Source organism: Protopterus annectens, chromosome 1.part0, assembly GCF_019279795.1.
Source record: "Protopterus annectens isolate FY-2018-M chromosome 1.part0, PAN1.0, whole genome shotgun sequence".
NCBI classification, from domain to species: domain Eukaryota; kingdom Metazoa; phylum Chordata; order Ceratodontiformes; family Protopteridae; genus Protopterus; species Protopterus annectens.
The window spans coordinates 519,189,506-519,205,282 of record NC_056725.1 but is presented as its reverse complement, the minus strand read 5'-3'; positions in this window follow the sequence as shown (position 1 = coordinate 519,205,282).

The following is a 15,777-nucleotide window of genomic DNA, read 5'->3' as shown; positions in this document are numbered from 1 at the left end:
AGTTTGTGTGCTGAACCGACTGACTTAGATTGCTGAGATCCAAAATTGGTCTTCAGTCCCCGGCTTCCTTTTGCACTAAAAAGAATCTTGAATAAATTCCAGACTCTTTCTGGTCTGGGGAATCTTGGATGACTCTCTTTTAAAGCAGCTTGTTTATTTCTTGTGCTGCTGCTTCCCTCTGACTGGGTGGAACATCAAAGATCTTCTTTAAAACCATTGGGGGTGGATGGGAAAATGGCATGATATAATCTCTGTTACATTATCATTTGCACCTATGAATCTTTTGTAATCTTTTGCCAGGCACCCTGCTGCAGGGATAAATGACCCCCAACTACCTCCAGAGATAGACAGTAGGGCCTCCTTTCAGGAGTGCTGATAGGACCTGTCAGAGAAGGTATCTCTGGATCCTTGGTTATGCAGACCACCTATGCCATGGGAGCAGTGTCTTCCATTAGAGTTCCCCCCCCCCTCTGCTCCTGGGGGAACTGTCTCCACATGGATCTTGGATGGCGCCTTGAGATTTCTTGACCACATTTTCTGTCCACCTTATTGATTCCTAGAGAAGGTCTTTAGAGGGTGCAAAAATGTATGCTCACAGCAGAGAGGGTTTTCACTTCCTGTTCACACCTAGAGAGTGTACTTTTTACTTTGTGGTTAAATAAGGAACTTCCATCAAAAGGGGAAGTGACGAAGGAAGATTTTTAAGGGTTCTGCAAAATTACAAAAGCACATCAAATGTGTTTTCTGACAGAAATGCCTGAACCCACCGCCTGTGAGGTACCTTCAGCTGTGTGGGAGATAAGCCTCATGAACGAGTTTGAAAGGGTAGCCAACTGCAAGGCAATAGTGCTCTCTGCCTTGGAGGATGTGATCCCAGAGAAAGATTTGGCAAGGGTGTCAAATAATTCAGCAACAGAAGGGCAATGGCTGCCAAAACATAGACACGCTTCCCAAATCTGTCCAGTAGTGCCCTAGACTTTGTTGGGGGGGGGGGGTGGAGAGTGGAACTTTGCTCCAGTACTTCCTTCCTCATGGCAGACAATATGACCATGGCATTAACTAGTACTCACTTGCTCCAATATGTTCTTTCCAGGATCCTATCTGGTCTCTTTAGGGATAGGCTAAATGGTGTCAGGTTCCTTCCACTCCTGTTAAGAGACCAAATCAATAATCTCATCAGCAGGCAGAGTCTCCCAAGAAGTAGACAGGCCAGCTGCCATAGCATCCAGGAATACAGACTCCTCTTGAGAAGAGTTGTCAGGGGACCAACCACCCCTTTGCTTTAGGAGTTCTAGGATGCCTCTGTTGCAGTCAGGATAAAACAGATGAGCATTTGTGGGTTATGTTCAAGCAGCTTTATTATGTACAAACACATCAGGATTGAGACTTAATAAATTTAACTTAGATAAACGTATAAACAAACTAGCTGTCACACTCATACATGCTCACTCTCTGGCTGCACTGTCAAAATTGCACTGAAGCTAGCCCGTGCTTGCTATTTATATGCACGTGCTGTCCTTGAAATGCTTCTTAAAGGTACAACACACAGACACACTATTCTACAGTCTCCAAATGAGACATCATTGGGTGGTGATCTTGGGGACCCTTCCCCCTCATCAAAGTTTGTATCTTCTGTAACAGACTCTTGTGGAGAGTCTAAGTGCCTCCTTTTATACTCTCTCTCTTCCCAGGAACTTCTTTGGTGGTGTGTTGCAGAGAAGTGTCAAAAGAAATCAGTATATCCTGCTCGATATTCTGAAGACTTGAGCTGGCTGTCCCAGTGGCACAGTTGGTTGAGGCTCTAGATGCAGTGTCAAATGGAGTTGGGTAGTCAAGCCAAAAGGGGAGAGAAGTCCAGACTCTTGGAAGACGGAAAGCTTTCTTCACTACCTCGAACACAGAATGCCTTGGAGAGGAGGAGACCAACAGCTCTGACAAGACATGGTTACTCCACTCAGAAGGCAGACTACTCAAGGAGGGAGTTGAGGCTGAGCTATCTAGTGCCAAAGGTCTGAGGAGCAGGGACAGCTACAACAGCTTCAGAGTTGACACCAGCACCATGGATCCAGCACTGACACTACAGATCCGAGAGTCATATGGCTCCAAAGTGCTTGGTGCCAGGCCAGTCAGAGATGCCACAGGAGCTGAAGATACTAGTGTGGATGACTCCATAATCTTTGGATCTGATGGTTCCAAACCTAATGGCCAGATCAGAGAAGGAGCCATTATCACGGTAGTAGTACTGATAAAGCTCTCCAGACCCAGAGAGGTAGGAGCCAGAAGAACCCTCCATTTGAATCTGAGTCGAGAGGAATTTCCTCATCATCCTGTCCACATCAGCTTCAGTCAGACTCTTAGAAGATCATACAGAGGATGCTGTTGAAAATGTTCTGAAGTGATTATGTCTAGATGACAGCTCCAAAAAAGAGGAAGGGAGTCAAGAGGAGACAGGATCTGGGACCAGATGCAGCGATCGGATCAGAGGGGATTTTTCTAGTCAAGATTGCGGATCTGAAGAGGTCAGATCCAACACTTTAGGTACTTTGCAGGGAGGTTCAGATACCAGATCCAAAGAAGTAATCGGATCCGGGGAACATTTTCTCAATTCTTCATGAAGAGAATCTCCTTTCTTGTCAGGTTTTTGGAGGTTTGAGCCACAGATGATGTCGATGCAGATTTAGAGGGAAGCAAACCTCTTGAAATTAACTTGTTTTACCTCTCGATTAAAGTTCTTAAAAAATACACCAGTTAGAGACAATGTGCGCTGGGTCTAAACAATAGACACTCTTAATGTGTGTCAGATAATGGAATTTTAAGGTCGCAGGCTTCACACTTCTTAAAACCAGAAGGTTTCTCTGAAATTGTTTTTGTTTAAACAGTAAATATGATTAATAGGAAAAGTTTTTTTTTTTTAATAAAAGATAAGAGCAGAAAAATACCAACTATGGTAATTAAATTGTTACCTATAAGTACAATAAAGGGAGGATACCAGCAATGGTAATCAAGAAATCGGTAGGGAGGGTGGGCCTAATGGTTAAGGTGTTTGCCTTACACACAAGGTGCAGTGTTTGAGTCTCACAAGGGATAATTGGCTAGGCTTAAAATGGCTCGCAAGGGCAGTTAACTTAGGACTAATCTATGAACCTATGAACCTATAAAAAAATACGCAAGTAAAAGAAAATAATTTGAACAAGTAGAAGGGAGGATAGTGCTAGAGACTGAAATATTTTAAAAGCTATAAAGTTATACAGGTAATAAACTTTTAACTCACAAAGAAGTCACTACACTCCAGAGTATACAGTGACCATGTCCATACACAAAGGTGGCAAATGGGATCTGAGGTATGTGAGGTGACTAGAGCATTATAGGTAAAGGAACAGCTTGAGAGTGTCAGTGTTCCACAAGCTGGAAGAAGCGGCAGAGACAGATCAGGAGGTCGGATCCAAACCTAACAGTTGAGGAATGAATGAAAATTACATTATCAAATCTGAGATCAAACCTCATCTGCATAAGAACTTTTTTACGTGAAGTAAGATTGCTGAAACTTTGTTGTAAGTGCTGCCATTTTGTGTGTTACCGATTACCACATTTATGCAATGATTGATGGAAACCCATAACTGAAATCAACAGTTTTAAACAAGTGCGTTAACATCAGAGTAGAAGGACTAGATTCATAATATTGCTGTTTATTGATAAATCACCTCAAAAGTACTGGCAAGGAAAACTAATGATATTGCCTCCCACATCAGGAGTAAACTAGGCAGAATGCAATTGCTCTTAGTACCACAGATGTCGGACGTTCGACTGTCCAAAGTTTAACACCTGATGAGGAGTACTTACTGTCCTTACTAGGGATGTCTACCACACAGAAAATGGGGGCACTGGGTTTATTCAGGATGGTGTGGATACCAGCAATTAGGTACATCATCAATATTTACACACAAGAGGTACATAAGGTCAGTGTTGCTGCATATATATTTTTGTATTAAGGTACGTAGAGCTTAATATACCGTGTGCAAATTAATTTGAAATGTTTCATCATCAGGTACTTCTTCATTATCAGCAGTAGAAAAACAGCAAGGCAGCAGATAGTATCTATCAGCATTATAACTCCAACCTGTATTAGAAATTCATATATTTTAAATGGAGTAGATTATTCAAATACTTAACTTGTTCACATGTGCAGAACGAGAAATTGTAAAATCCTGTAGTGCACCACAGCAAGCATCTCTGTACAGGGTAAATCAACCTGTGCCATAATATATGCACAGCTGTGGAAGGCAAGACAACCAGGCAAACATCAGCCTGCGATTGGTGTCCCAAATGTTATGAATTCTACTGCAACAGTGACCTTATGGTAAACACCTGGGTAGAAAGGAATTAATGAATGCTATCCTCCTGGCATTAGTCCAGCTATGAAAAAATCCTCCAACAATAGCTCTAAATAATAATGTTACTTATAGGTTCATAGGTAGGTACTAGGCTATCGGCCCAAGGGCCTACGTAAGCCTAGCCAACAAGGTTCCCTGGCTTACGCCACCCAAGAAAGTTATTTCCTGTGCCACTGTCGAGCAGAGACACAGAAGTGATCCCCGGGGTGTATTTCTTATTTCCCATCCACTCATCAAGATTTTTCTTGAAGAGTGCTAATGAAGAACTTTGCTTGACATAGATGGGTAGCCTGTTCCATAGTATGGGAAGTCTCTGGGATAGGAATCTATCCTTCCAGCATGTCCTATTTATAGTGGTGACAAGGTTTAGGTCCTGTGTAACTCGGAGGGATTGGGATTTCTTTAGGTGTAGCATGTCCAACAGCTCTGGGTTTGACACAGCTTTATATGTTAGGCAGAGATCACCTTGGAGTAGGCGATATGCTACGGAGTAAAGCTGGAGTTTTTGGAGGCGGTCAGTGTAGGGCATTTGTCTGAGTCCAGTAATCCTCTTTGTGAGGTACTTCTGTGGCCTTTCCAGCTGCTGCAGATGTCTTGTGAGGTACACTCCAAAAGGGGCGTTGTACTCTATAATGGGTCTAATGAGTGTCGAGTAGAGGGGAATGATGACCTCTTTTTTCCTGGATGAGAACCCTTTTATGATGAGGTGTGCCACGTAGAAAGACTTCCTGACTACTGTGGCGATGTGACTATCAAAGGAGAGACTACTGTCCACCTGGGTCCCAAGGTCTCTTATCACACATTCGGTGTTAAGTAGATTGCTGCCTATGTGGTAGCTCATGGGTACAGAGTTTTTACCAAAGGGGATGACACTGCACTTTCTAGCATTGAGCTTGAGGCCATGGCTCTGACATCAGGCATCTGTCTCAGAGAGGCCCTTCTGTAGGATGCTCACATCATTTGGGGACTTGACTATGGCTCCTAGTTTGCAGTCATCTGCGAACTTCGTTAGCACACTTTGCAAGTGATGTCCAGTTTATAATGTCTGGTAAGAGTGTTAAGGTTGGACCATATGGCCACTGCATAAATACCATCAACTGATACATTCTGGAGAAAAGCATTAAAAGTGACTACTTTTCTTTTGGAATGAGCTGTATGGGGGTTGGGGTAACATTCTGAAGAGAATTTTATGCAGTCTGATAACCACCTAGAAATAATAATTTTGGACACCAGCAAGCCTTTTCTCCGTGCAAAATAGGAAATTAAGAGATGGTTACTCTTTCTGAGTTTTGTGCCCTTCCAAGTTAAAGTCTCAGTATACTATGAATATCCATGAAATGAAAGAGGTACACACCCTTATTTTCAAAGAAGGGGAAGAATACCATGAAGCTAAGAGACTAGTTCAATTTGATCCCTGTTGCTTCTGTGGACATTAAAAATTAAGGATTGCTTTGTACTAAGTACCACACTCTGCTTGTGAAAATCTGGATAGGAGGTTGCCTTAAAGTGATTCTAGCTGAGGAGATGGTTGCAAGGGACAGCATCTCCCAACACAGGCATTCAAGGTCGGCTTTTGCCTTGGCTCAAAAGGTAGATCTTGTTAAGGAATTATGATGATAAGGATTCCATGGTGACACCTGGCCTCTGACTGTGGGTCTCAGATAGAAGACAAGAAATGTTTTGCTGACTCCAAGTACTTGCCAGGAACTTGGAGTGGGAGACCATATGGAGCTCAGCAATTGCTGCCAAGTACACCTTAATAGTAGTGGAGGCCTTTGCTGAGTTCCATGAGGTACTGCAGAACTTTCTCCAAGAAGGGCTAATCTTGGCTTCAGACCACTCTGAAATTACCCAATTTGCAAAATGTGTCCATTTGTTCTTGTATATTCTAAGGTGGAGGTTTAGCGACAAGGTTATAATAGCCACAACTTTCAGGGAATAATGTGGCTTGTTTGCCCCTAAAGATTACAAAATGTATGCTGACAGCTTTAAAGCATTACTGTTTGGACAGGATTTGCCTAAGTGGTGAGTGAGCAGCTCTTGAAAGGGCAGTAAACTGTGGGGGTCATTTACAGTGTATGTGTTGAACATGTCCAGAAAGCATCCATTAAGATCAGCTTAGAATGCAGCCTTTTTTCCCCTTTTCTGGACAGTCTTGGGGGAAAGAGTGAAGTTGACCCCAGAGTTTCAAGGCTTCCCTGGATACAGTGAAGGAGTGAGTACCCCATTATTTGTTGGTGTACCAGACTGCTTTCATCTCTGTGTAATCTGCAGGCATAGTTTCTGTCAAGTGATCTCGCAACAAAGTCAGCAGTACTGTTTAGAGCTCTACCATATTTTTATTGATCCAAGACTCCTGAAGGAGTTTTGTGTTCTCCTGCTGTGTAAATAAACCCAAAGGCAGATGTAGCTGTGATTACTACAGAGGTGGATTACAGATGTTGGAAGAGGTTTAAGCTGGTTGAATGTAACTACCACTATAGGCATTTCTTGCAAGAGAATGAGTCTCCAGTAGAGGTTTGTTGAGACATATACTGGTCATTTTGATTTTAATGCAACTACAGGCCCCATTGCAACAGGCTCATGTTTAAACAGGTATGAAGTACCCCAGGGACTAGGACCATAACTACGGTGGGGTGAAGGGGTGGCTACCCTGGCCACAAGTTGTTAGGGAACATAATCAGCAGGTACTAATGGTATAAAAGTGCAGAACTGGAAATCATTAATGATGCAGGAAGAATACTGTGGCTTCATAAATGAATGTCAGTACTGCATTTGGAGTAATGTCTGAATTGCTGAAGCACTCTGGGTGTGGTAATTTAACTGTAGCAAGCTGCTTGTCACATTTATACAAGCAGCTTGCTACAGTTTTAGAACAGAAGAGTTTTTTTTCTTTTTTTCTTTCACTTTGAAAATATTTTTTTTTCATCCTGAGCTCAAAGTTGGTGAGGGTGAGTTGGCATCAGTACTGGGAACTGCACAGGGTCTCCAAGCAAAATAGCAGTGGTTTCACTGTTCAATAGTATCCAACAACAACTCTATAACACATCAAACACTTTATTGCAAAGCTTTCAGGTCTACACCCTTCATCAGTACAAAATAATTACATTCATCCAATATTTAAATAGGAGATACAATTAGCTCACATGCTTCAGCCTACCTATCACACTAACCAACAATCAACCTACCTATCACACTAACCAACAATCATCTAAAACATAAGATAAAATGCATTTCATAAATATGTTAAGTCTACCATTATATAAAATAATAACAAAATATACAAATATATAAACCCATATGGGTATAAATTTTACATTCAAATAGCAGCATAGTTTTAAAATATATATATATATATATATATATATATATATATATACATACATACACACACACATACACTTACAAATACACATATACATACATACGTATATATATATATATGTACATACATATATGCACATATATACACACTATACATATATATATATATATATATATATATATATATATATATATATACACATACACAAGCATATGCATACAAATAAAATTACCAATACATACTTATAGTTTCTCTCTTCGCCTTTTCATTAATACTGGCTTTAAACTAACAGCATTATTTAAACCAGGACTTACATCAGCCTGAAACCTAATGATCCACTCAAACTCTTTTAGCTCTAACAGATTATTCATATCACCTTTCCTTATACTCATTTCTACAATACTTAATACCCTAAACTTAAACCTATGCTCTTCACCCTTATCCATAATATGCTTACTTAACGCGTTTGTTAATACTTTCCTTCTTATATCAGATTTATGCTCTACAATCCTCTCTCTCAGCTTCCTAGTGGTTTTACCCACATAGAATGATGCACATGATATACATGTAGCCAAATAAACTACTTGTGCTGCATTGCAAGTTGTTAAGGTTTTAGAAACAAAAACTTCTCCACTTGTGGGGTGCATAAATATACCATCACCTTCATATAAATCACTACAACAGGAACAATTATAACATTTCCTAGCTCCTATTGCCTTCCCTACACTCTTAGTTTTTATTTTAAAATCTTTATAACTTTTAGTTATGTACTCACCATAACTTCAGATGTTTGGGATCCATCTCGCCTACATTCTGACTGATGGGTTCGGAGCCGATCCCTCGGCTCCGACTCGGCACGCTTATGCCAAAGAGCGAAGTCTCTTATTGGCTGAGCTTACTATATCCCAGGATGCACCACTACCAGTCCCCCAGATCTAGTTTGTCCGCATACATGCACACATGCAAGCACTGCTTATATAACATCGTCAGAAGAAACAAGATAAAACAGTAGAACTCAAAACCGTTCAATCTCTTCTGATCTCCAAGGCCGGGGAAGGAGGGTGGGTATTAGGAATGTGGCGAGATGGATCCCAAACATCTGAAGTTATGGTGAGTACATAACTAAAAGATGTTATGTGATCCTATCTCGCCTACATTCTGACTGATGGGACAGCGTCCCTAGCACCTGAATCCTGGGTGGCTCACTGGAAAACACTCCTGAGTACCGTGGAACCAAATGATGCTCGCCCTTTAGATGCCACATCCAATTTATAGTGGGAAATGAAAGTGTGTGGATTGGACCAAGTAGCCGCAGCACAAATCTCAGAAATAGCGAGCTTGGAATGAAAAGCTATAGAAGTCGCCATAGCTCTGGTAGAGTGAGCTTTGATAGATGTTGTAAGTTGCTTATTCGAAGAGGAATAAGCCTGAGTTATACAATCTCTAATCCATTTGGAGATAGTAGCTTTTGTGATGGTTTTACCCAATTTATTGTCTGAGAAGGACACAAACAACTGGTCTGATTTACGAATTTGCTGAGTCCTGTCTAGATAGAAGCGCAATTGCCTGTGAACATCCAATTTATGGAGAGTGTATTCTGCTTCATTGGAGAATTTTGGAAAGAAAACTGGTAGCTCTAGAGATTGTTGGAGACAGAGATTAGAACAGACCTTTGGGACAAAAGATGGATTAGGCCTAAGTGATACTCTATCCTTGTGAAAAATCAAGTACGGTGGTTTGATAGATAGGGCTTGAAGCTCTGAAACTCTTCTTGCAGAGGTAATTGCAACTAAGAAGGCAGTTTTCCAAGACAGATATTTTAACTCACATGTAGCAGCCGGTTCGAAAGGGGAAGATGTTAATGCACGAAGCACCAAATCAAGATCCCACGGGCGCAGGATGAAAAACTGGGGTCTTAACAGCCCGCACCTTTAATGAAAGTTTTGCATAATCTGCTGCTCATCAACGGAGGATCCATGGATTCGTGAAATTTAGAGATAGCCGCTAGTTGGACTTTAATAGTAGAGACAGAAGATCCTTGATTAAACAGGTATGTTAAAAATTTCAAAACCTCTGGGATTGGAGCAGTGATAGGGTCTAAGCCCCTGAGTTGAGCCCAGAAAGCAAACCTCTTCCACTTACTGAGGTACAATTTCTTAGTGGTGGGTTTGTGGGCCGAAGATAAAATGTGAATAACTTCCGGGTCTAAGGTGTGATTTCTGACTAAAGTCGGAAGTGGAGGAGCCAAGCTGTCAACTTCAAAGTGTGAAGGGACTGGTGTTGTCGTCCCGACTGATGAATTAGCAGATCCGGAGTTAGATCTAAAGTCCAAGGATCGTCCACCGCATGTTTCTTCAGGTAGGGAAACCATACCTGGCGAGGCCAGTGCGGAGCAATTAGTATCATTGTGGACCCCAATTGAGAAGCTTTCTGAATGACTTTGGGGAGAAGTGGAATCGGAGGAAAAGCATAAAGTAGCCCTGTTGGCCAAGGTTGTGCTAGAGCATCCATAGCTGCTTCCCCCTGATGTGGAGTCAAGGAGAAGAACCTTTTGCACTTTGTATTTTGTGGTGTTGCAAACAGGTCGCAGCACGGCGTCCCCATCTTCTGAAAACCTGAGCTGCTACTGTTTCGTTCAGGGACCACTCGTGAGGAGAGAGAATTGTCCTGCTTAATCTGTCTGCCAATATATTTGATTTCCCGAATGTGGGTCGCTACTAAGAAGCGGGTGGTAGCTACAGCCCATTCCCACACCCTCATGGCCTCTCTGCAAAGGGGTAAGATCTGGTCCCTCCTTGTTTGTTTAGATACCAGACCACCGACATGTTGTCTGTGTGGATGGCGATAATGCCCTGAGGGAGAAACTTGTGTAAGGCCTGTAGGGACAGAAGTACAGCCCTCATCTCCAATACATTGATGTGGAGAAAAGTTTCGTCTGGAAGCCAGGAACCCTGAACTAACCTGCCCAGACAATGCCCCCCCACCCTGTCTGGGAGGCATCTGTCGTCAGGGTGACCACTGGAGGGGGAATAACAAAAGGACTTCCCTGATTTAGATTGGATGTCTGAAGCCACCAGCGAAGGTCCCGTTTGCACGTTTCTGTAATCATAATGGGGTGATTGAGGGGAAGATCCTGAAAGGACCATTGAGTCGATAATAGCCACTGAAGAATCCTCATGTGCAATCTTGCCAGAGGAACTAGAAGAACTGTGGCAGACATCGAACCTAAAAGTTGCAGGACCATCCTGGCTGGGGCCTTGGATCTTGAAAGCAGGGCTTGAACTTGGCCTTGTAAAGTTTGGATCCTTTCGGTAGGAAGAAAAACGCAGCATCAATTTTGAGTCTATCTCTGCTCCTATGAACCTTATGCTGAGAGGGCAGCAAGACAGACTTTGACCAATTGAATGTAATTCCCAGGGTAGCACCCAGGGAAAAGGTGGCTTTGAGGTTGTCCATTAGTAGATGACTGGTGGTGGCAGTCAGGAGCCAGTCGTCCAGATAGGGAAACACTTGGAATCCAAGACTCCTCAGGTGAGCAGTTACTACTGCCAAACATTTGGTGAACACCCTGGGGGCTGTGTTGAGACCAAAGGGCAGAGCACAAAATTGGAAATGACTGTCTCCCAGGCTGAAGCGCAGATACTTCCTGGACGCCCGATGTATCGGTATGTGATAATAGGCGTCCTTGAGATCTATGGAGCACATCCAAACATCCTTCTCCAATAATGGGAGAATGGATTGTAACGTGACCATTCGGAATTTGGATTTCGTGATGGATTGGTTTAGTCTGCTGAGATCCAATATTGGTCTCAGGTCCCCTGTCTTTTTTGGCACTAAAAAGAACCTTGAGTAATTTCTGGATCCGATCTGGTCTGTGGGGACCGGTTGGATGACTCCTTTTTCTAGCAGCTTTAACGCTTCTGCGGCTGCAATTTCCCTTTGACTGGGTGGTGGGTCCGGGATATTTTTGGACGGTGGGGGTGAGTGTGTGAAGGGAATGGTGTAACCTCCGGCAATAATCCGAAGCACCCATCTGTCCTGAGTGATTGACTCCCAGGCTTTTAGGTGCTTGGCAAAACGGCACCCGACTGGCTCCGGAGCAGCACAGCCGGGCAATCCCTCATGAAGTGTGGGAGGCTGAAGAGCCACGAAAGGACTCGCGGTCTCCAGAATTGCGGGGCCCTCTGCTGCCTCTGGGATGGCGTCTCCCAGAAAAATTTCCCCGTCCTCTGCCTCTGGAAGGGGAATCTTCCTGCTGTTGATGGAAAAACTTACGTGATTTGCGGAACCACATCTTCCCTCCTCCTTTAGCCTTGGGATAAGGCCGAAAGGGAGTGGAATAACGTGCACCTACGGCAGATAAAGTTTTTTCTTCTTGCTCACAGCGGGTAAGAGTGTCTTTAACCTTAGGTCCAAACAAAGAGGACCCATCAAAGGGAGCGTCGGCGAAGGAAGACTTGAAGGCCTCCGCAAAATGACACAAACGGAGCCAGGCTTGTCTCCGTAGAGCCACGCCTGTGCCTGCCGCTCTACCCGCCCCTTTGGCCGCATATGAAATGAGCCTCATGGACGAGTTAGAAATTGAAGCAAGGATAGCCAACTGAGAGCTAACTGACTGGGCTAGCTGCTCAGGTAGGTTACCTGAGAGGGAATCTGACAGCTCCTTGACCAGATCCCTCTGAAGCCTGGTAAAATGTGCCAAATAATTCAGGGACCTTAAAGTAAAGGCCGCTGAAGTCAGGGTGCGCTTCCCGTACCGGTCCATGCTCCTAGACTCCTTATTAGGAGGATGGACGGACGTTGAAGCCTCTGCCACGTCCTGTTGTGTAGCAGATGCCACCACCATGGCATCTACAGCCACGCCTTTAGTCAGGAACTCCTTCTCGGGTGGGGCAGACAAAAATTTGTTAGGACGAGAAGGGACTGGTTCCACGGTATCTGGATGTTCCCGCCCTCCGACAAACTAAATCCAGGAGCTCGTCGGGCGGAGACACCCAGGAGGCGGAGGGCTGAGCCCCAAAGGCCTTGAGAAGCACTGACTCATCAGCAGAGGGCGGTTTGGATATCCAGCTGCCTCGTTGTTTGAGGATCTCTAAGATGTCTGCAAATGAGACATCATCCGAGGGCGACTCGGGACCCCTCTGCATCATCAAGATCAGTGTCCGATGTAATAGACTCGGGGAGTCCACGTGCTTCCTCTTGCACGATCTCTTCCTTGGGGCTCCTCTGAAGACAACTCGAAGAACCCTCAGGAGGAGGGAACCCCAGTGGGGTAACCTCAGGCCCAGGGGCTCCGCTGCCTAAGGACAGGGAACTGCCAAAGACCCAGTCTCCTCGCCCAGGAAAGGTGCCCGTAAAGCCGGAGAGATGGCCGAAGACTTGGCCAAGGCACTCCTCATAGCTCTGAAAGCCGGACCCCCAGAATCCTGGGAGTGTCCGGTCCCCGGAGCCATGATAGCAGATGGAAGTCCCGCAGCCGAAGCACCGAGAGGGAGGCTCGGAACCGACAGCATAGGTCCCGAAACATCACCCCCAGGTCCAGCCGAAGAAGTCCGTGTACCAAACTCGGACCCGAAGGCCGGGGTTGGAGTAAGGGTCGGAGCCGACCCTAAGACCTCCACCGGCTCCAACAGCACCTGCTCCGACGGAGCCGAAGCGGTCGGAGGAGGAATGGCAATGACATGGGCATGGGCCGTCGGCTCCGAAGCCAACTGGGTCAGAGCCAAAACAAATTTTTGAAAGACTGGGGACTGGAACAGTCTTTGGAGCACCCTGTCTATGTCCGAATCTGACATCCTCGATGACCTAGAGGATACTGAACGGGTTCGAGATGGCCTCTCCAACGGCCCCAAGGGGCTAGGGGACCGGCTCCGAGGTGACTCGATGACTATCGGCGCCGAAGGAATACCCAAACTAGTTTCCATCGGTGCCGAGGAGGACTTCGGCGCCGAGGAGGAAGTGTCTGAGCGGACAACCTTTGTCGGCTCCGAGACCAGTGGAGCCGACGAAGGTGACCCGCCTCTCGATGCCCCAGCCATCGGCTCCGAAGCCAGAGGAGTCGAGACTGGTGGCATCGAGGCAGACCGTTCGCCCTCGGCTCCAAGTCCTTGGAGCCGAAGGAGAAGCCTGCCTATGTCTTTTGGCGGACGGACCCGACGGACTGGTCGGAGCCGGCGCCTTTTTTTTTAGCAGGATAAGGAGAGGATGCTAAAGCTTCTTCAAAGGAGGGTTTTATAAGACCTTTTAATATGAGCTTATTTTTCCTCTCTTGGAGGACCCTCGAGGAAAAAGCGTGACACACGCTGCAGGACTCCTGCAAATGTTTTGCACCCAAACAATAAACACAGAGAGAGTGGTCATCTGTGATAGACATTTTAAAGTTGCACTTGGTGCACTTTTTAAAGCCTGAAGGCCTAGGTACCTGAGACATTCCGGTGAATTAAAGCCCAAAACACAGTACAAACACTGTAATTAGAAAGAAATTCTCTTCTTTGTCCTTCTTTACAAGAAAGAGAAACTATCAACAGTATAAAGGATCCGAGATCCCTAAACAAAACAGAAGTCACCTACAATCAAAAAGACCGGAAAGGCCTTTCCACACAAGAGGTACTCCTAGTCAACACTCACAACACAAGAATTTACCAAGTAAATTTCACCAAACTCACTCTAAACACAAGAATAGCTGTTAAAACAGCTTTTGTTGAAGAAAAAAGAAATTCCTGACAGAAAAACTAGTGAAAATAATCACTACTTAGCTCAGCCAGCTCGAGACCACGTCTTCACTTGTTAGCGGCAAACGAGATCTGGGGGACTGGTAGTGGTGCATCCTGGGATATAGTAAGCTCAGCCAATAAGAGACTTCACTCTTTGGCATAAGCGTGCCGAGTCGGAGCCGAGGGATCGGCTCCGAACCCATCAGTCAGAATGTAGGCGAGATAGGATCACATAACATCAAAGTTTTTGCTTTAATGTTTCCGAATTCCTATACGCATAACTTGGCTTATCCCCCACTATGGATCTTACCTCAGGCATGGCTAATAAAATAGGCTAATTTTTCTCTATTATATTACATACATTTCGTGTGTTTAAATTATATGTAGTAAGATATCTCACTATTTTATCATCCCTATGTGTACCTTCTGATTGTTGGTTAGTGTGATAGGTAGGCTGAAGCATGTGATCTAATTGTATCTCCTATTTAAATATTGGATGAATGTAATTATTTTGTACTGATGAAGGGTGTAAACCCGTAAGCTTTGCAATAAAGTGTTTGGTGTGTTATAGAACTACACAGGGTGCCAGGTGAGCTAGCTATGGTTATGCCAGGGACCGTGAAAGCTATATATTTCAGTAACCTGATGAATGTTTCTAAAGTGCCACATTGGGTGTGTAAGGTTTTGTCAGGATGAATTGTAGAACACTGACCTTGTATTCTGGTAAGAAAGTTTTACAAGCTCAGATATCCAGCCTTCACCTTAACACAGTTTTACATTGTATATGGCGACTGGGGTCAAGGGTAACTGACAGTAAAGCCCAGGGAATTGAAAGGACTGGTCAGAGAATGAGAACATTACATGATGAATCCAGTTAGTCAGTTTAAGGAAAATGTTGGTCCATAGAAGCTAATGGTGGGCTGCAACAACTGCCATACACCTGATTAACACCCTGACAGCTGTAGTGAGGCTGAAGGTCAGGCTTCTTAATTTATATTAACAGTCTCTTAATTTGAAGTACAACTATCTCATAAAGTCTTCAGTAATCTCATCTATAAATAAGCATCCTAAAAGTCCAAGTAGCATACACAATCTCCTGGTGACAGACAAGAAGCTATCATGTGCATTGAGATCATTATTTTTTTTCTTTTACAATATAATGGTTTAGGCTGTGAAGATCCAGTAGGAGCCTGAGGTTCTTTGTCTTCCCTGGGACCAAAAACAAAAATGAAATTCTGAATAGTAACCTTGACCTTTTTGGTTTGGTGTGACCTTCTGGACATCTCTTGCTTTTATAGGAGGCTGTTTAGATCCTGCTCTGCAACCTGTCTTTGACAGGACTGGGTGT